Below are 22,810 nucleotides of genomic sequence, written 5' to 3'. Positions count from 1 at the left end.
TGAAATAGATGCTTCATGACATTCTCATCCATCATCTCTTCTTGCGAGTCTCCCATCTTGCTGGAAATTGACGCAGTGATTTCACATCGAGTTCACCAGAAATGTCATGGAGTTCGTGCAAGAACTGTTGAACACAGAGTTTAAGATGCTACAAGGCACAAGGCTAACAAGAAGATCTCAAATTTTTAATGCCAAAGATCACTATATTGCTTGCCAAGTGAATTACAACAATGAAGCTACCAACTACTCTTGACAAGAAGCTGTAGTTATAGGCATACTGCCTTTGAGAAATAACATGTTGAGGACTCATTATTCTTGGGCCTTAACCAACCTTGAAATGTTGTGATAACTGCCACTTTCCTCAATTCTCACTGAAAATTGGCCAGAACTATGATCCGATCCAGCGTTTCATCTAGGTAAATTCTAGTCCTTACGATTCTAGAATCTTCAGATTGGCTGTTACAGAGTTGTGAATAGTTGCAAATTCTGGGTCCTTCAGTGAAGCTCCTCCCACGAGGAAACCATCTATGTCTTCATGCTTTGCCAGTTCAGCACAGTTTTCTTCATTTACAAAACCACCATAGATTACGCGCACTTGTGAAGCCACATTTGGAGAGACATTTTTACTCATCCAATCACGAACAGCTGCATGCACCTCCTGTGCTTGTATAGGTGTTGCCACTTTGCCAGTACCAATAGCCCAAATAGGCTCATATGCAATAACGATGTCAGACCAACCAGGTACATGATCTGCAAATGCCTTGAGCTAGACAAAGCAAACATCAAAGGTTTTCCCAGCTTCCCGTTCCTCCAATTTTTCATCAATGCAAGCAATAACCTTCAACCCTTGTCCTAATGCATATGAAGCTTTTCGCCCTGTGAACTCATTCGTTTGACCGATTATATGTCTGCGTTCAGAATGGCCAAGGATCACCCAATCACAACCGACATCCTGCAACTGCTCAACACTGATTTCTCCCATAAAAGCTCCACCTTTTCCATGGCTTCAAAGCATCCTTTGAGTTTCCGCCTTTACTTTGCTTGTTGGCAAAGAGTTCTTCATCCATGTAGAGCACACCCCTCTATGGAACCGACCCGTGAGCTCACTCCATACACAAGAGAACAAGTGACATGGATCCTATCAAGTGCAAACCTTGGTGAAGAAGAGATGGAATAATAGCGGGTCTGAAGACGAGGTGAAACAGATGCAAAAAAGATGCCAAGAGTATGTTTGGTAGAGGGGAACTCTGTCATGACTTCCAAAAGACTCCTTTGGTTAGCTGTAATCCATTGCCAATACTCATCCTTACCGAGGGGCAAAGCCAAAAACTTCAATCGGTCCTTTTTAGCAAGATAAAAGGCATGAGCTGCTAGAAAAAGAGTTTGCGATCCAGCAATTAACATCATAAATGGAAGCTCCCAAATCCTGAGATTTTGCCGAGAGGATTCATCCCAAAACAGCTCTGGCCCCACGACACAAGAAGCTCCTCATCTCCAATATAGCACGTCATTTCCCCCTAGAAATAACCAGACCCAAAAGCAAAAATAAAAATCACGCCCCTGTAAGCTTCTTTTGAAGCTTTTACTCAATCATCGGAAATGATTTTATAAGGCTTGAGCTCTCTTCTTGCTTTCCGAGTTACTCACTAAGAGTGAGAGAGAGTAGAACTCGTTCTTGTGGATGTTCCCATCCCGTTTGATCTCCCAATGGTGTGGCCAGTGTAGTAGCCACAACATGATGCTCTTTACGTGTTACAAAACAAACTAGGCTACAGCTCTTAAGTTACCGCCTTTGTTGCTTCATTGTCCCGCATGTTACATTGGCCTTGTTCACGTGCAACATTTGTCTTCATAGCTTAAATGTCAGCTTCTACATGGCTCCCTTTGATTCCACGGTTTCCTGCACTTTTCTTGGAGTTCTTCATTGAAATTGACAACATGATTATATTCTTTGGCATCAACTTTTCATATTTTTCTGACACACGCACACAAACAGAAACACACGCAAACACAAACACACAAGTGGAGTATGTACATTGGATGCGGGTACAGAAAAGGACGAAAAGATAATGCAACAATCAAACACAATGAAACACACGTGAAAAGATAACATAGATGCACAAAAAAAATGGAGGTGTTTACGGCTCGGATGCGCAGTAGCACGACAACGGGGGTAAATTTAATTATGTAGATTTTCGTGGATTTTAACGTAGGTATAAGGCCTATATCTTGTAGTGGGTACTTTCACTATAATGAGCCAGGACATTTCAAGAGGGATTGTCCAAAGCTTGGTGGAAACCATCACCAAGGCCAGTTTTGAGGTCAAGGCAAAGCTGTCTAAGGCCCAGGTCAAGTAGCTATGGCAAGAGTAAGAATGTCTGTGGGAGCTTTCACTCAACCGCCAAGACCCTCGGACTGCTTATTGTTTCAAGCGTTCCAAGCCGAGCACTAATGGCTACCTCTCACATAGCTGACGCGCCATCCATATCTACAGGTGTAGTGAGCTTACCTCCGTGCCGTTCGAGTTACCTCCTCTCCCGCGCACTCCGGTAGTTCCACGATCCAAGTGCAAGCTTCAAGCAAGCTCCATCCTCAAGCTCCACGCTCCAAGCTCCATTGCCGCGAGAAAGACAAGAGAAGAGAAGAGAAGAGAAGAAGAGAGGAGAAGATGGAGAGCTTCTCCTCCTCGGTCCCTCACCCTCACACACTCACTCCCTCACACTCTCACACTCCCTTTCTCAAGCACAAGCTCAAGCAAGCAAGAACAAGAAGAAGAAGAAGAAGAGGAGAGCTACTTTTGGCCACACACAAGAATGACCTTCTCATTCACTTTTCAACTTTATATACAAAACCCTAAATCCCTTTTGGGCGGTCATCCCCTTTTCCCCTTTTTACATGGCCGACCGTAGCCTTGGCCCTTTTTCCCATTATCCTTCTATCTTCCTAGCTTCCTTTCCACCGCCCATCTACATTTACAAATTGCACGGGTGAGAGCCCGGTGCTCTTTTACAAGATTTCAGGGTGTGCCTTTTTATTTAAAAATGCACCTTTTCCCTTTTGCCTTTGCCTTGGACTTTTAAGGTTGCCCTTGCGCTTTCGGCCTTTTCTCCTTTTCTTTCTTCAGTCGGGCTACCTTTTTTCCACATTTGCCCTGCGTCTTTTCCACTTCCTTTTGCTTTCTTCGTGTTGGGGTTAACATTACCCCCCTCCTAGATGAGTGCCAGTACCATGGCACTCACCGTCATAGGTAGCAGGCTGTAGCATGCACCAAAGACGTGGGTGACAAGGATGCCGGTGGTTTCCGTGGAGGAGTGTTGGTGGTGGTGTGGGAGAAGGTCCTGGGGGTTGGTGGCCAAGGTGGCTGGTGGAAGGTTGTTGGAGTTGGTGGTAGGGCTATGCTATGTTGGGGATTGCATTGATAGCCAGCACAAGTGTTGGTTGGTTGGGGAGTCTGCACCTGACGATTCTTTGCGGGCTTGTCGGATGCTAAGGGATAAGCATTCAGAGTTGGGTGTTGATGAAGAGCGAACGACACTTGCGTTGGAGTCTTCAACACCTGCAATTGAAAACCTCTCCTGTGGTCTCTTCCTAAGGGGGAGTGCTAGTCTTCTTATCGTGCACAATACATATTTTGATTAGTTTGGGAGACAGGTCGAACTCTAAGTAATCTTGGAGTATTGTCCTGCACTTGAGGACCCAAACCGTGTATATGCTTTGGTGCAATTAGTATGTGAGTGCTCGTGAGTATTTAGGTTATACTTAGTTAGAAGACTGTCAACCCGATTCCTTGTATAGCAATGGGTTAGTGTAGCAAGGGGCTAAGTTGATGGAAAAATTTGTCGATGAAGATGGGAAAAGTACACTTGAATATTGCTTGAGACATCATTATGGTCTTGTCAAGGCCATGTAGCATAATTGAGCTCCTTGATGTCTTAGCTTTTGGTAGCTAGTGGCTACTTGTAGAAAAGTATGTTGTACTTGTCCAGTGTCTTTCATACCTTGCTTACCACTATTGATTGTAATGGCATTGAGATGAGTGCGAGAGAATTGTGCAAGTGGTTCAGGGTGACAAGTCTCACCATAGGCAAGGCGAGCTCCCGAGGTATGTCCTGCCCTTGATGTGCCCTGAACAATTGTGGGGGATGTACAAAGGGCTAGGGGATTAGGGATGAAGCCAGCCAACCAAGGTCACTGGACGTATCTAATTCGAGGACCCCTAGGTGCGGTGCTATGATTGTGTGTGCTTTTTTCTTTTTCTTTTTCTTTTTTCTTTTTCTTTCTTTCTTCTTCTTCTTTTTTTCTCTCTTTTTTTTTCCTCTCTTTTTTTTTTTTGGTGGGAAAAATGAATACAATCAATGCCATACATTGAGGCTGTTAGCCTTTCATTTGGATTGAGAAATGTTGGGATCCAAAGGCTATGAAGGATGGATATTACAAAGATGATTGTGTCACCAGCCTTGATGCTAGAGGAACTGTTGTTGAGATGAAGAGATACACTTGAGATTTTGCAAACCTCTTTGTAACATGTGAGACATCGAACAATTGAGGTAGCACTTAAAGTGAGCTGTGCATGGACAAGGGCAGAGCATCTTGCAAATTGAATCTTAGATGATGAAGAGACGTTCACCCTTGTTGAGAGCGTGGCTCCTACTCGAACATAGAGTTTGGCCAAGAAGGAGGAGGTAATCGATGATTATGCTTGGCCATGTTCAGTTGCAATATGTGCTTTTCTGCAGAGGTGTCTTTGGATTCTCTTCTAGTGGCGTTTCCGTCATGGCTTTTGTTTCTTGGTATTCCTGTCACCTCCTCCATAATGTTGTTTGTGGGGTTGGTGGTCTTGTGGTGGCTTGGATGTGAAACACTTTTAGACATTGACCTGTGTCATTCTGCATCAACTTGCCGCTTCATGAGAGTACATGCATGGTATAGGCCGCAACTATAATAAACCATGCAATGCAAGGAGACATCACTTATCTGAATTTTATGGTGTTGACTTAGATATTTATCACCTGTGCTTGATTAGCTTTTTCTTTTGCTAAAGATATGAAATATATTAAACGCAGATATGAAAAGTTCATACACTTCGGGATCATGTCAACACTTAACCATTTAAAGACAAAAAGTCATGGCCCGGTAGCATTTGATAAGCCCTTTATACAACATGGGGCTACTCTATTTGTACGAGGCGGGGCGAGTCTGGGTGGTCGGGTGATTGGGGCTCTGCTGGTGTGGGGTTCTCGTGGGGGTGAGCAGGGAACATGTCGGCCGGGACATGAATGATGTAATCCTGGCCTGCTACCGTCTCCAGAATGTCTTTAAATATTTCATTAAATTCTTCTCTTTCCCGAGCTGCCCTTTCTGCCTTTGAGCATCTGGGGCCCGAGTGGGAGCTGGGAGCTCGTGCCACTAGTGCTGCCACCTGTTGCCCGTTTCGAGTCTCGACTTTCCTGACTCTAGGATTCTTCGGCCTTCGCCTTGGGCAGTGTTGCTTAGGGCCTCGCTTATTGGCATACCTCTTGATGGTGGGCACATAGCGCTCCGGTGGAGGGGCGCGTGCCACATGCTCCCGCCTTCTGCGAAGAGCGTCTTTGCATGCTAGATCTCCATGATTCTCCATGCGTTCCGCCGCAAAAGGAAACCTGCAAGACGCACTCCAAGGGTCAGACCTTGATACAAGATACAACTGTTTGTATGGAAGGGATTTTAGTGTGGTTTATCAAGTGCATGTGACAAGAAGGGGAGGGGTGAGGCATGCAGCGTTTTGTCGTAACGGGATGGCCCCCATGATGATGTTCATTTTGCCTCCAGCCATTAGCCAATATTGGCTTATGCTAAGTTGTGTGGACTGGTTGTCATGGAGTGGGATAGGGCACATCCTCGGAAGGATAGACCAAAAAGGGAAGAAGGTGCATAGAGAGGGGCTGCACCCTGTCTACACCATCAGTGTTGTTGGTCAAGGCTTCCTATGGCAGTAACGTGGGTTGCATGCCCTTCACTTGGAGGTGGGAGTGGTCACACGACTTTTAAATGTGTGATGAGAAGAGGACTTGAGGAGGTTAGCCTGTTAGAACCAACTCTTCTCCCTGCGCTTGACTATCATTGCTTGTGTGTGTTGATATTGTTTATACATGGTGACACAAAAATCAGTGTTTATTTATATACATATCTATGAATCCATGTCACATCACGAGGATAAGAACCAAGTGTAGAACTCGAGGTTGTACCGGAGCATGGCACACGCATCTAGTATTCGTGGCAACTGACTTAATACTGATAGATATTTTGCCACATCGAGTAGCATGGAACCTTGACCGAGTCTACTGGCAATATGTAACTCCTCCTCGATGAGAACCTTATCAATCAAAGGGCCCTGTAGCCTAGCCCTAGCCAAGTCTGCACCCCGAATGTCAATGAGCACTCGAAGGGAAGTTGGTGCCACGTAGGTTGGGTCTCTTTGAGATCGCCATTTGGCCAATCGCTCTTCTGAGACTGTCATGATCTTGGCCCCTAGTTCGGCCATTACGACACGGCTTTCGCACCAACGCCGCTCAAATTGACTCTGGCCTGCTGACAGTCGCTTTAGTAGCTCTATGTCTACGAGATTCGATCGATAGAGCACTTCATTGAACGTGACGGTTAAGCGTAGTTCGTCAGCCTCCTCGTCAGGGATGAGTCACATCTGTTTATGCAGGAGCCTATCGTAGTGCCCATTAAGATATTCTTGTTCTTCCCATGATAGAGGAAATGTCAAGTAATCTCCAAGCTGTTCCTTGGGGATCGTGCCTAGTCCGCAAGGATGTAGACACGCGCGACCACTTTGAGCTTAGCCTCCAACTTAGTTAAGCATTCAGCGGCACTTCTATGTTCAACGAGGGCTTGCTCGATTGCTATCTCATGCAAAGTTCTAAGAGTTTCCTTAGGCTTTAGCATGGCTGGGGGCTCAGGCCTAGATGAGCAAGATTGGTCCACACTAGGTTTTCTTATGCTCTTGGGGTTCTCACGTTTCTCTTGAGGTTTTGCTGTTATTTCGTCCTGGTTCTTCTCGGATGTGACTGGTATAGATTTGTCACCCTGTTGTGACAGCGTTGTATCCACTCTTGATTGATCAATGCGAGTTCTATTGTTAGTGGATAGAGTGTTGCAAGTAACTATTGATGGCAACGGTTGCTTTGGTTTCTGAGAACACACGGATGTGTTTGGGGTTTCACCGCTATTAAGAGAGGCATCAGTGGGTTCCTTGGTGAATGGACTCGATGTTTTATTCATCGGCGCTTCGGCGCTCTTCGTCTCAATGTTCTTGGGGTCCACAACCACCTGCAACTATTGTTGTTTTCTCTGCTTTCTCCTCTTTTTCTTGGTCAATGAAGGTGCCTCTCTCAACGACTCAGGACTCTGGGCTATATCAACCGTTGATGTGCTTGGTCGGGCCTCAGCATTTCCCTTCTCTAGTGTGTCCTCATGGGACCTAGTTATGGCCCACGAAACAGCTTCGCTAGGTTGTGAGAGCACAACTGTTGCTCTTTTCGGAGAGTCTAGCATTTCAACCAACTCCCTTGCGTTTAACTCCTCCAGCCTGTTAGATATGATCAATGCCCCCACCCTCATTAAAAGCTAAACCCCTTCGCAGAATCTCATTAAAGTGAGATATGATCGCGGGCTATAAAAGCTAAACCCCTTCGCAGCCATCTTACACTTATCTTTCACCTAGTCAGAGTTGTTGTTCCAGCTAGTCTTAAGCTCTTCACCTATCTTCTGTCTAGATCGCCATCTAAGCTTCATTTAGTGGAAGCGCACGGGTGGACAGAGCCATCTTTGTATCAGTTGTTTGGAGTTAAAGAATTTTACTGATTCTCCTCTTATCTGTTGTGTACTCTCTATCTCTTTCTCAGATTCTGTTCGCTGTGCCGTGTAATATTTTACATGGTATCAGAGCCCAGGGGGCTCTAGAGATCGGAGAGCGTGCAAGAGGCAAAGGCTTCAACAGCAAAGAGAAACGATGTCGACTCCGGGAAGCAGTTCTGGCGCATCAGGAAGCGGTGCAGGAGGTGGTGCTGCTGTACCAGCTATTCAAACACTGAGGATTCGTCCACCAACCTTCAGCGAAGGCAAGTTAGATGGTACAAACTACACCTTGTGGAAGTTCAAAATTACAACTATCCTTGATTCTTATGAGCTTCTGGAGACTGTGCTGGGGACTGACGCAGAACCACAGCCTACCCCCGACCCATCAAATCCTAGTGTGATGATTCCTCCGAATGCAGATATTCTACAAGCTTGGAAACGAAGGAATGCAGATGCATTGTGTGCCTTAGTTACAAGCTGTTCTGACAGTGTTTTGACTCTGATTCAGCATACAACCAAAGCGTCAGAGGCTTGGAATGTACTAAGGAGTCAGTATGAAACACGAAATCAAACAAGGATTCAAAACTTGGAGAATCAACTAGCAGCGGAGAAGTTTGCTGAAGGAGAGACGGTTGAAGCATTCATCACTCAGATTAAGAATCTGCGCGACCAGATGGCTGGCACTGGGATACAAAAGACTAGCGAAGAGCTAGCTCGGAGGTGTCTTCGGATTTGTCCACAAAAGTTTGATGGACTAGTAACTGCCCTTAATACTCAGGTGAGACCTCAAGCTTTGACTTTTGAGGAGTTTTGTGCATTATTAATGGAGGAGGAGTTGAGGCTGAAAGCCCGAGAAGGAAGCAACAATGGAGATGCTGCATTCTCTGCCAATGCAAAAGGCAAAGGTGTTTCCTCCACCAAAAATGATGGTGACAAAAAGAAAAAGGGCGGCAAGAAGAAGTTTCAAGGAGAGTGCTTCTACTGTAAGAAGAAAGGACATGCAATTGCAGATTGTCGTGTCAAGAAGGCAGATGAAAAGAATGGTACCCTTAAAACTAAAGGGAAAGAGACAGCCAATATGGCTGAAGCAGAGTTGGAATTATTCATGGCGACCATTGAGGAACTGTGCTCCTCGGCGCAAGAAGAATCTACCACTGACTCTTGGGTGTTGGATAGTGGGGCCTCCCGTCACATGACCAACAAGAAAGGTCTATACAGTTCTATGCAGCCTCTACAAGAATCCATCACTGTGACGGTTGGAAATGATGCTAAATGCCCTGCTGCGGGCACATGTACTATTTCTTTTGTTGCTGCAAATGGTGAAGTCAAAAAGCTTTCAAATGTGTTGTATGTTCCCGAAATCAGGAGAAATCTCTTATCAGTTGCTGCCATAACTGATCTTGGTCATGAAGTGAGGTTCAAGAAGACAGGTGCAGAAATTATTGATAGTGCTGGCACAATTGTTGGAAAAGGAGAAAGAAGGAACAACCTGTATGAGCTAAGTGCTCTTACAGCCACCGCTGGAGTGGGCACAAGTAAGCTTTGGCATGAAAGGTTTGGACACATTGGATTTGCAGTATTGAAGGAGATGCAAAAGCAAGGTATGGTTGCTCACCTACCTACAATAACTGAATTGAAGGAACCATGTGAAGCTTGTATGATGGGCAAGCAACAGAGAAAGGAATTTCCACAAGAAAGCAAGAATAGAGCATATGCTCCTCTAGAGTTGGTGCATGCTGACTTGTGTGGTAAGATGCCTACACAGGCCTTGGGGGGATCTTCTTATTTTATGTTGATTGTCGACGACTACAGTAGGAAGATGTGGGTGTACTTCCTTCGTGATAAGGCTCAAGCTTTTGGTAAGTTTAAAGAATGGCTAATACTTGTTGAGAATGAAACAGGGAAAAGTGTGAAGAAATTTAGAACAGATGGTGGTGGTGAGTTCAACTCAAAGGAGTTTGAAGGCTTTTGCAAGAGCAAAGGGATCAAGCGTCAATTGACGACGCCTCACACACCTCAGCAGAATGGTGTTGTGGAACGCAGGAATCGTACCATTGTGGAGATGGCAAGATGCATGCTAAAGGGCAAGGGATTGCCTAACCATTTTTGGGCTGAAGCTGTTAATACTGCAGTCTACATTCTAAATCAGAGCTACACAAAGGCTCTCAAGGGAAAAACACCTCATGAGGCTTACACTGGTAAGAAACCATCTGTTTCACATTTCAGAATTTTTGGATGTGAATGTTATGCACATGTTCCAGATGAGAAGAGAAACAAGTTACAACCAAAAAGCAGAAAATGTATCTTCTTGGGTTATAGTGATGAGGAGAAGGCTTACAAGTTATATGACCAAGAGGCAAAGAAGATCATCGCGAGCCGTGATGTGGTGTTCAAGGAGGAGCCGCATACAGTGGAGGAGGAGAAGGCAAGTTCTTCCACTTTATCATCAAGCGAAGAAGTAGTCCACTATGAACCTGTCCCGAGAGCTATCCCTATCCTTAAGGAGGAGGAAGCATCATCTTCAGATGATGAGGAAAAAGTTCACCAACCTGACATCACCCCACCGGAAAAGCCATTGCCGCGCTGGGTGAAGCAGCTCTATGACCACAATAATCCTATGCCTACATCTGTTGAGGAGAAGGTAGACGGACCAAGGAGGTCTCAGAGAATAGAGGAGCAAAGGAGGGCTTCTGCTCACATAGTCAATATGGCCTTGATGGTTGAGATTATGAGAGAAGTAAAGGAGCCAACTGACTTAGATGAAGCACTTGCAGATCCATCATGGAAGGCTGCTATGCAGGCGGAGTATGACAACATAATGAAGAATGACACTTGGGAGCTAGTGGATCGGCTAGCAAAGCGGAAGATTATTGGCACCAAGTGGATCTGGAAGGTAAAGTACAAGGCTGATGGTACCTTAGAAAAGTACAAAGCTAGACTGGTTGCCCAAGGATTTTCACAAGTTGAAGGGTTTGATTTTCAAGAGTCATTTGCCCCAACTGCCAAAATGACCACTATTCGCACAGTACTTGCAGTGGCTGCCCATAAGAAGTGGCCAGTGTACCAAATGGATGTTAAGTCAGCGTTCTTAAATGGTGACCTCAAGGAGGAGGTGTACGTGGCTCAGCCACCAGGGTTTGAGGCCCCCCATTCTGAGAACAAAGTGTGTAAACTGAAGAAGGCATTGTATGGGCTGAAACAAGCCCCCAGAGCATGGTACCAGCGGATAGATAGGTTCTTTTTAAACCTAAACTTCAAAAGATGTGCCTCAGATGCTAACTTGTATGTTTACAGGGATGGTAAAAAGTCTGTAGTGATTGTCCTATATGTGGACGACCTTCTTATTACAGGTGACTATGAAGATATGATCAACCAAACTCGAAAGGCTTTGAGTTTTGAGTTTGAAATGACAGACTTGGGCTTGCTGCACTATTGTTTGGGGATTGAAGTCTGGCAAGAGCCAGGAAAGATCTTCATCTCTCAGAAGAAGTATGCATGGGAGATCTTGAAGGCATTTGGCATGACCGAGTGCAAGGAGATAGCTACACCTATGGAGGTGAATGCAAAGTTATCCGTCGAGGATACATCAGCATTAGCAGACATTGGGAGGTATAGGAGGTTGGTCGGCAGTCTGATCTACTTGTGTAACACCAGACCAGATATCAGTTTTGCTGTTGGTGTTTTGAGCAGGTTCTCAAACAAACCTCATGAGAGTCATTGGAAGGCTGGGATGCGGGTGCTTAGATACTTGAAGAGAACTCTTGACTATGGTATCACATACAGTTTCAGAACTTCTCTTGTGGGGAACTGTGACTCAGATTGGGCAGGAGACATTGATTCCAGGAAGTCAGTTTCTGGTTATTGTTTCTCTTTAGGTTCAGGAATTTTCTCTTGGATTAGTAAGAAGCAACCAACAGTGGCATTGTCTTCTACCGAAGCAGAGTACAAGGCAGCTTGTTTTGCTGCATGTGAGGCCGTATGGTTGAGAAGGATTCTATGGCATATGGGAGTGCAGGATGAAGAACCAACTGTGCTGAGATGTGACAATCAGAGTTGCATCGCCATTGCCAAAAATCCAGTGTTTCATGCACGCACCAAACATATAGAGATCCAGTATCACTATGTGCGTGATTTGATGGAGGATGGGATAGTGGAATTGGTCTACTGTCCAACAGAGGAGAATGGAGCAGATATCTTCACCAAAGCACTTACGAAGGATCTGCTTCAAGTTCATCTTCAGAGACTCAGCATTGGGCCGAGGAGATAGTTCACCTATGGGTGGACATTGAGGGGGGGTGTTAGATATGATCAATGCCCCCACCCTCATTAGGTGCTACCAATGATCCATGGTGCTCAAAGTTGTAAGGCCCCCATTATGAGGAGAAGCCAAATGTGAGCCCGGACATTGGTTGAGTCCTGACTTGTATATCAGATGAGGTCTATGTGACCGGATGGCAAAAAGGTGACTGTTGTGGGTCTAATCTTTGGGTTAGACAGAGTGGTTAAGCTGGTAGCAACTCGAGGCACATTGCATTGAGTTGCGTAGTAAGGGAGTTAAAAGGGGACCCTATTGTGGGGTCCGGGGGCCGCGGAAGCGGCCCCTGGCTGGGGGGTCCCAGGGGGGCCAGCGGCCCCCCTGGCGGGGGTCCAGGGGTAGCGCCCCCGGCCCGATGGTAAAGGGAATATTCCCTGGAATATTCCCTGGCCGACTAGTGGAGGCTCATATGGTAGGTCGGTCAGCAGGCCGACCTAACGACCTTCGTGGGCTATAAAAGCTAAACCCCTTCGCAGCCATCTTACACTTATCTTTCACCCAGTCAGAGTTGTTGTTCCAGCTAGTCTTAAGCTCTTCACCTATCTTCTGTCTAGATCGCCATCTAAGCTTCATTTAGTGGAAGCGCACGGGTGGACAGAGCCATCTTTGTATCAGTTGTTTGGAGTTAAAGAATTTTACTGATTCTCCTCTTATCTGTTGTGTACTCTCTATCTCTTTCTCAGATTCTGTTCGCTGCGCCGTGTAATATTTTACACAGCCTAGGCTTTAGGCACTTTGAAAGTGCTGGAGTTGTCGAGGGATTTGGTTGCAACACCTCCTCTACAGGTAAACCACTAAGGACACGTTCCACATAGGGTATTGTCACGGCCAAGGGCTGTGACTGCTCTGATCCCTGATTGGAAGTAGTAGCAGCTAGTTTAGTGGGCTGGCTACCCTTGGTGGATTGCGGTGTCAAGTCCCTAGGGCAATTAGAAGTGGTTGTGTCTTTTGTTGGCCTTTGAGCACTCATCTGTGTAGATCGAACGTGAGCTGATCTAGTCGCTTTAGGTGGCTCAGGCATATCCTTGGGTCGAGAGCTACAGATGGCATCATGTCCCACTTCTTTAACGATTGGAAGCTTAGATGGAGATAGAGATTGGAATTGAGCAGTCGCCCTTGACAACTGCCGTGGTGCTTCCTGTGTCTGTTTGGGAGAAGAGGGCGTAGGAGATCTAGGACTCTTGGGTGGACGTGGCACTAGCTGAATGATTTTCTCCAGGCTATTAGATGATTGTGTCATTTGCTTTGTTGAGTGATCAGCCTTGCCTTGAGCAATATTGTGCCCATGATGCTTGTTCTCCCCTTGGGGAATCAAAGGCTCATTGGGCACTAATGGCTTTTGTGCACGCTCAATGGTTACATATGACATCTGCTTATTAAGCATGCTAGGTTGAGGCTCTTTCTCTTGAACACTCATGTCCGGTTTCTTACACCCTTTTGCCTTTGCCTTGAACTTTTAAGGTTGCCCTTGTGCTTTCGTCCTTTTCTCCTTTTCTTTCTTCAGTCAGGCAACCTTTTTTCCACATTTGCTCTGCGTCTTTTTCACTTCCTTTTGCTTTCTTCGTGTTGGGGTTAACAATGTCAAATATTACCCTTTAAGAGATTAATAAGGAGGAAGACCCTACTATGGAAGAAGATATTGAAAAAGTGATTGTTCATGTTGCATTCCACAAGAAGGGTCCAAATCGTCAATATTAAAAAATACATACACCAGCTAGTCACCAAGGTAAATCATTTAAAGTTTTGATTGATTGTGGAAGTACACACTCGTTTATTTCACCCAAGTCTGCTAAGAAGCTAGGGATAAACATAGTAAATGCATCAAAATTGCTTGTGGAATTAGCAAATGGAAAGGAAGTTATATGCAACAAACTATTAAGGTAGAGTTTAGTCTAGGAGATAACTTTTTAAGTATGAGGTTCATGGTAATGAACTTAGGAGCTGATGAGTGTTTACTAGGAATGGATTGGATGATTCCCAATGATGCTCATATCCATTATGGAAAATATCAAGTCACATTTCAGGATTTGAATGGTGAAATAGTGACTACACAAGGTGAAACAGGGAAACCTAAGGTTCAATTAGCAAAAGCTTCTCGAATTGTGAAAGGCCTGAAGAAAGGATTATGCTAACTGAGTTACCTCCTGAAAGAGAAGTCGATCACGAGATCAAATTTTTTCTAGGAGCTACTCCATTTGCAAGAAGACCTTCAAAATGTCTATTTCTAAATCCATCAAACTGAAAGAGCAACTCAAACAACTACTAAATCAAGGGTATATTCTGCCAAGTAGTTCACCATGGGGAGCCCCAATATTATTCCAAAAGAAGAAAGATGGAACTCTTCGTCTTTGTATCGACTATCACGAGCTAAACCAGGTAAGTGTGAAGAATAAGTACCCATCCTAAGGATATATGAGCTTCTTGATCATGTACAAGGAGCAAGAATCGTTTCTAAGATCGATCTTTGGTCAGGATATTATCATATTAGAATCAAGGATGAAGATATTCCTAAAATCACCTTCAGCATAAGATACGGTCACTTTGAATTCATTGTGATATCATTTGGGTTGACAAATGCTCCAATCACCTTCAAAATGTAAATGCAATATATTTTCAGGTCTCATCTTGATGATTTAATTCTTGTATTCTTTGTTGACGTCCTAACTTATTCTAAGGAGGAAGAAGATCATGAACCACATATTTGCATTGTCCTAGAGATAATGAGAACACATAAGTTGTATGCCAACAAGAAGAAGGGTGGCTTCTTCAAAAGGAAGATTGAATACTTGGGATTCATAGAGTCAGCCGATTTGGCCAAGGTCAAGGATGTTCAAGATTGGCCACCCCCAACCACTATCAAGGAAGTGAGAATTTTTCTAGGTCTAATAGGATGGTATAAGATATTCATAAAAAACTATGCCCGAATTGCAGCACCTCTTACCGACCTACACAAAAAGCAAGATGCTATTATCTGGACACCAATTGAACAATCTAGCTTTGAATAACTAAAGGATAGTTTGATAACTGTCCCTATCTTAAGACTACCTCACTTAAGCAAGGAATTTGAGGTTGTCATCATAGATGCTAGCTCTCTTGCATTAGGATGCATATTGATGTAGGAAAGGCATCCCGTAGCTTACTCTTCGAGAAAATTAAAAGTCCATGAAAAGAGTTGCCCTACTCATGACTTGGAGTTGTTAGTTGTGATTTACGCTCTCAAACTATGGAGACATTACTTAATTGGAAATAAGTTTTCCTTAGTCTCAGAGATCATAAAAGTCTTAAGTGGATCTTTACTTAGCTTGTTCTTAATATGAGGCAACAATGATGGATTGAAATTTTGCAAGAGTATGATGATGGGACCTAAAGTGGGCTCGCACTGGCTATAGCACTAGCCGAACCTCTGACATGCACAAGACAACCCCACGTCCTCGCGGCTAGGAGCGTCTACAAGACACATTGCCCTGCCATCGTACATACATTTTACGTTTGTATCGTGTTTGCAGTCCAATCCTTAACCTTCTCAGACTCCTTAGAGGGAGACCCTACACATTTTGGTGTAATTCACCATGTAGAACAACATAGGAGGCACCCCTTGGCTGATTGCCACGGCCCCACTGCGACCCTCCCACACCTTGGGGATTGGCCCCTCGATGCGTTGCTAACACATATAACACGTACGAAACAAACTCCGCCCTTGGTACCAATATTATATCCTTCCAGGAATGTACCAGTCCTCACTTACTTGTCCCCTTGGACCCACAGTCTAGACCTACAGCTTGGGTGCCTTATTCTCTCCAGCGTGGGTCATTTATAATTCAGCCAATTACTATGCATGCTAGGAATAGATGCCATGTGTATGATTCATGCAATAATGGATGCCTTATTGTGCACAAACAGTTATGGTTTGAAATCAGCCTATGTGTCGTGCAAAAACAACCCTTTCAATGAATTTCCACTAATACGCAATGCTTCATTGTAGGAACCTATCACTAAGGCGAACCTCGTGCTGCTAGATCCATTATTTCCTAATAAACTGCATCCTAAATGTTATGCATAAAGAGAACAATTAGACTTTGTATTATTTTAGCACTTAAATTGTTGTATAACATCATCCTCTCCCTCACCGAGTTTTGCTATGTTGCATAGGTGTAGAGGTTCTTTTATGTCTTTTTTAATGTAAAAGCAATAAATACGCACTTTAACACAAATGACAAGGGCCAAACTTAGGCTTAACCTCATGATTCAGCCCCGTCAGACATTCACATACATAGATCTCATTTTTCCATTTTTTTTAAATGCAAGAAATCCATTTTTTTCCACTTTTCTCTATTTTTTCTATTTATTTTTAATAGAAAATATGTATTTTTGGGGTTTTTTCTTATGACTAATCATTCGAATTGAAATTCAAAATTTTTCCTTATTTTACTCCATGTCCACTCATTTCCCCCACCTCAAAATCAAAGAAACTATCAATTTTCATCAAAAGTTGTGTTTTTTCCGGTTTTAAAAATTTATACTTGCTATAAATCAATACGGGTTCTGCGTAACAGTGATTGTAGCCCTCAAACATAATGCAAGGAGCATTCAAATAAAATTTCAGCTCATGTGCACACCATTTAGACTATGAACAATAAAAAACAAGAAAATTTCTTTTGTAAAATAGAGCATAGCGCCTTTTTCATGTTTTTGGTTTTTTTGAATATTTAATTGGGACTATGTATCGACCAACTAGCCATGGATTTCAGCATAGATCTTCAGCCTTCAGCCTCCTCAACCTCTTGGAACAATCCAGTGCCTCCCAAAGAAGCATCCATCTCTCGATTCTCTTATTGATTCTTGCCACATTAAGTGCCTCTATGTAGGAGAGAGAAAGAGGAGAGAGAAATACTAGGTCTGGATCTTTCTGCATAGTGTGTCATTCCTCGCGTGGTCTGGAGCAATCAGAGGTGCAAAAATTATACATTCCATAGCTAGGAGGGTTCCTCTCCATTTGCCCGATTAAAAAATGATAAAAAATTAGGGCGTTGAAAAACTGACATCCCCCGCCCCCCATGTCATTTGAATTCTTGAGTTTTGAAGCTCTTAATTAAGAGCTCAAGCTTTAAAACACAAAAAAAACCGGTTCATGCCTTGGGTTTCACACTGCACGGAAGTGGATTTTTTACTTTTGGAGGAGCAAACAGCATTGGATTCGTGATCCATCTAGAAAGGCAGCTTTACAGCATTGAAATTCATCACCTTGGCCTCCGTCCCGCTCTTTCGGGCTTCCGGATCCAGTAGCCACTTCATAACGCGAAATCTTGCGGGGATTTAATGGGGGGGTCAAATGGGCTTGGATGGATGAACCGAGACTTGCATTGCGTTCCTCGCATCAAGCTCCATCTAGGAAAACTCTAGCTCCACAATCCACCATCGTTGAGTTTTTCATGAAAAATTGGTCTTGGGCACTCCCTCAATACTTTCCAGCTCCGAAACGGATCTGAATCTACTTCTAATCGGTCATGAATGGCTCCTAAAATGTGGCTCTCATTGGCGACAACGAGATAGGGCGACCACAGGATAGGGTGAATCAGCCCGTCGAATCCCACGAATCGACCTACACAAAAAACCAACCACAGAAAGCATCAAGTTGATACAAAAGAGATACACATCAAAGCACAACACATCTCTCACCCTACCCCTTGTCAAAACCAAGGTATGAAATACACGAGTAGGCCTAGCATAATCTGGCAAAAAACCCAAGCTAGTCACTAACGGCTACTCCGACACGGCCAAGCTAAAAACCTGTCAAGGAGGTTGCCCTAAATGGTGGTCTAAATTGCCTACCTATCAAAGGACAACTAAGCCAAGAGCTCCTCCTAGGTGAGGACTCCTATAGCCTGATCAAGAATATTTTCTTGTACCAATTCTCCCCTCCGTTTAGGATATTATTATGCCATATGCGGGTGTGTAAAAAGGAGGGAACTCAGCATAGTGACCCAAGGAGAATAGGGCATCGGCCTCAAGTCCAATCTCAGTACCCAAGAACCTACCAAGTGCTCCGCAAGGCGACACTATTCACTTTTCTTTTGTATCTTTCGCTCACTTTTATTTTCGCTCCAACCTTCCTATTCATTTCTTATTTTCCAGCTAGAAGCCACCCCTAGGAAGGCAAGGCATCGGCCCTGGGTCAAACTTGTCCCCAGGAACCTACCAGGCCTTCACAAGGTGATGATCCACAACTCATAGAATTTTGCTTTTCTTTTCTTTTCTTCTTTGAGGGGTTAGAACCCCCTTTTACACACCTCTATATATAACGATATTATATCTGTCATATATTTAGGGTTTCTCTTCATTTCTCATTTTTAAGAGGCTTCTCTCACAGCCTTAGAACTAATAGGGACTCCTAGAACGGCCACCTAACATGTCAGCAAAACAGGGTCACTAGAACTTCTTGCCATAACAAGTCTTTTAACACCTGATAATGCCTTTACAAGAGGCAACAACTACCTGGAACCTCCCTCAGACACACCTAACCTACTACTTGGGACTTCATGCCTTAATTTTCTGATCCCCAAATAAAAGAAGAAATCCCTTGCAAGCACACAGACACATATAACAGAAAAGATGAAGTACTCCCAAAAGAAAGGATATCACGTGGATTTGACCACGAGAAGCTTTAAAGCTACAAAGGCTCCCCCAAGTCCACGTAGATCTATCTATAAAATATTACACGGCACAACGAACATAATCTGAGAAAGAGATAGAGAGTACACAACAGATAAGAGGAGAATCAGTAAATTCTTTAACTCCAAACAACTGATACAAAGATGGCTCTGTCCACCCGTGCGCTTCCACTGTGTGAAGCTTAGATGGCAATCTAGACAGAAGATAGGTGAAGAGCTTAAGGCTAGCTGGAACAACAACTCTGACTGGGTGAAAGATGAGTGAGAGATGGCTGCGAAGAGGTTTAGCTTTTATAGCCCGCGAAGGTCGTTAGGTCAGCGTGCTGACCGACCTACCATATGAGCCTCCACTAGTCGGCTAGGGAATATTCCCTTTACCATCAGGCCGGGGGCACTACCCCCGGACCCCCGCCAGGGGGGCCGCTGGCCCCCCTGGGACCCCCCAGCCAGGGGCCACTTCCGCGGCCCTCGGACCCCACAATAGGGGCCCCTTTTAACTCCCTTACACCGCAACTCAATGCAATGCGCCTCGAGTTGCTACCAGTTTAACCACTCTGTCTAACCCAAAGATTAGACCCACAATGGTCACCTTTTTGCCATCCGGTCACATAGACCTCATCTAATATACAAGTAAGGAATCCACCAATGTCCGGGCTCACACTTGGCTTCTCCTCATAATGGGGGCCTTACAACTTTGAGCACCATGGATCATTGGTAGCACCTAATGAGGGTGGGGCATTGATCATATCTAACACTATCAAGCATAGGACTAAAACCAAACAACCATTAAATGCACCCACACTAAATAGAGGAATGGCCCTCTTGGCCTAAAGAAATAAACCATTTCACTGCAAACTAATTGGCCCTCTCGGCCTAAAGAAATCAGGAATTAAAACCTTAATGACAATTTTCCTCTTGGCCTAAAGAAATAAAGAATGACAACACATATATATATCTCCTTGGAAAAAAACCCTGATAGACACTAAACCGTGCATGATTCCAAGAAGCCCACAAGGGCCTTGCAGCCCTAAACTAAATGCATTAAGTTATGACTCATCCCTCCTACATAGATAGCAAGAGGGGTATGCATAGTATGTTGGTGAATCAACCAATGGATCCAGGATAATAATGGCAAATGGGTTTTGCCAATCTCCTGCATCACCCATACTAATCATCGCCTACCGTATAAAGCATGTTCTAATAAAACTCCCCACAATCGATCAAGTCCTGTCCCATCGTCAATGCATATATCCAAACAAGGAACACAATTGAAAGAGAGGTCTTCTTCATAAGCAAAATTGGCCAAGGAATCTGCAAACTGATTCTAGTAACATGGAACTAGCTAAAAAGACACTCTCTCAAACTCGTCAAAGTAGGGCTAAGGTAGCACGATAGTACTTGCAAAGAATAGGATTCCGCACGGTGTATGTCCCATTGATTTGGTTTAAAACCAACTAGGAATCCCCTTTGACCAACAACCAACAGATACCGCTCTTCTTGGCAATATTCAGGCCCATAATCAAAGCTTTATACTCTGCCATATTATTGGTAAAATTAACCCCAAGAAAAATAGCTAACTTCATGACAATTTGACGTCAAGGATCTCGAATGACTACTCCTACACTCCCTTTTTTGGTGAGACCCCTAGACGATCCGTCAAAGTATAAAGCATGCATCCATAATGGGTTTATACAGCCTACCGCCCGTAATTATGATCATCAAAGTTCAGCATATTGAGAGGATGCACTGTCGGCTCCATCCCCCCATCATCATTAAAGGCTATAGGGATGCTCGTCAAAATCTACAGACAGTGATGGCAGAAGAATTTAATCTCCCAAATGAATGTCTCGTCTTCTCGCTCAATCACTTTATAACCTTTGCTCCACTAGATAAGCTTTCCCTAATGGTATCTCTGCTCTAAATATGGGTGCTCCAAGTAAGGAATCAGCTGATCCATCAACTACAATTTTTATTCCTTACAGATTTTGAATGGATCATGCATAAGCCTGCAAGGCAATTGTGGTATTAGTATAGTTAGAAATAATAAGGTTTAATCTTATTACGATTAACCTTATTCTTAAATTCCACACCCTAAAGATCTACTAATAGTGATGTGGATTTATTCTTCCCTATCCTCACAATCCTATATGGACCATCCCACTTGGGCTCCAGCTTTCCTGGAAATAATTCTCTAGGTGCATCATAATATAACACTAGTTGTCCTTTCTTAAAGGTATATTTCTTGGCTTTAAGATCATGTAACCGCTTCATTCTTCGCTTGGCAACTTCTTGGTGTAATAAGCTTTGCAGCTTAAGTTTGTCTAAATGTGTCAGCAACGTAAAGTGCTCAAGGAGTGTGTCCTCATCACCTAAAGAATGATTAATCGTGAATCTTATCGTCGGCAACTTGATCTCTACAGGCAAGACACTCTCCTCTCCATACACCATCTTGAATGAGGTATGTCCAGTGGCTCGTTTGAATGTTGTATTGTACATCCACACTGTTAGGTATAGCTTCTTATCCCATTCCAATACAACCTTGGACAAGATACCCACAAGCTATTTATTGGTACTTTCAACCTGCCCATTCACTTGTGAGTTATAGGGAGTTGTTTATTGTGCTTGATCTGCCAAGCCTCAGTCAGTATTTTTATTACTTTATTCAAGAAATGTGTCCCACCATCTGATACTATTTCTTTTGGTGGACCAAATCGGCATATTATTTATTCTAACAGGAAATTGGATGTCTCCTTTGCGTCGTCTTTCCGTGTCACACTGCTTTTGACCACTTGGTAAAGTAATCAGTTGCTACTATAATATATAATTTTTGCGTAGTGGACAATAGAGTAATAGGGCCCACAAAGTCAATCCCCAACTTCTCGAACGAAAATATTGCCATGATAGGGGTGAGTGTTTGCCTCCTATTCTCTTGGCTATCATGCTGCTCGCAGATATCACATCTTTTGATGTACTTAAATGCATCTTGAAAAATAGCCAACCACCAATATCCCGCTCTCAACACTTTTTGCGCCGTTACCCACCTACCAAAATGCCCTCCACAAGCAAAGTCATGGCATTCTGCTAGGATGAATGGAACCTTGTCAGGCATTATGTATTGGTGATAGATATCATCAACCCCTTGCCGGTACAATGTGCCTGCGATTATAGTGAATTTCAAAGCCTGCTGCTTGATCTTTTGCTTCTCTGACTTTGATAGACTAGCTCCAGTCTCTCCCATTGATAAATAATGTGTTATCATTGCATACCAGGAGGGAATGGATGTGGTATCGATCTTGAACAATACCTCCGATTCACTGCATGCAATCAAATCTTCCTTTGGTTCCCCAAAGTCAACAAGGCACTCCACAATGCCCTCTAGCCTGGGTGGCTTGCTCTTAACCTCGTAGTCGAATTCCTTCAAAGTGATCAGCCCCTTTACCAACTGATTAGGTGGTTGCAGCTTATTCATCAACATCCGTAACCCTTCTGCCTTCATATACAAGATAACCTTCTCATAGACGATATAATACCTGAATTTCTTGGTTGCAAAAACCATTTCCAGACAAAGCTTCTCCATATACATGTAATTAATTTCAAACACACCTAGCTTTCGACTGGCGAAAGCGATTGGGTGGTATCGTTTCTCTTCCCATATCTGCACTAAACAACAACTAATGATGTGCATGGTAGCTGCTGAAAAGATATAAAAGATCTCACCCCTCTTAGGTGCTTTCAACACAGGGGCTCTAACAAGGTCTTGCTTTACATCTTCAAAGGCTACCTTACAAGGGTCGCTCCATCCAAACACACAGTTGAAGGATAATAAATTTGTTAGTGGCAACGTTCTCTCTGCCAAGGCGTTTATGAACCATCAATAGTATTCAACTGATGACAAAAAGCTGTGGACTTCTTTGGGAGTACATGGTAGACTCATAGCAGCTATGACTTTGATCTTTTCACGATCCGTCGCAAACCCCACCAAACT

General features: G+C 43.9%; 1 pseudogene; it reads right to left on the bottom strand.

The window, feature by feature from the left end:
* Nucleotides 1–430: 430 nt before the first annotated feature.
* LOC148025718 (triosephosphate isomerase, chloroplastic pseudogene) lies at nucleotides 431–22,381 on the bottom strand (annotated as a pseudogene).
* Between the last annotated feature and the right edge of the window lie 429 nt (nucleotides 22,382–22,810).

Source organism: Lygodium microphyllum, chromosome 14 (genome assembly GCF_053477565.2).
Source record: "Lygodium microphyllum isolate KBCC chromosome 14, Lygodium_microphyllum_v1.1.10, whole genome shotgun sequence".
NCBI classification, from domain to species: domain Eukaryota; kingdom Viridiplantae; phylum Streptophyta; class Polypodiopsida; order Schizaeales; family Lygodiaceae; genus Lygodium; species Lygodium microphyllum.
This window is presented reverse-complemented; position numbering and strand designations above follow the sequence as displayed.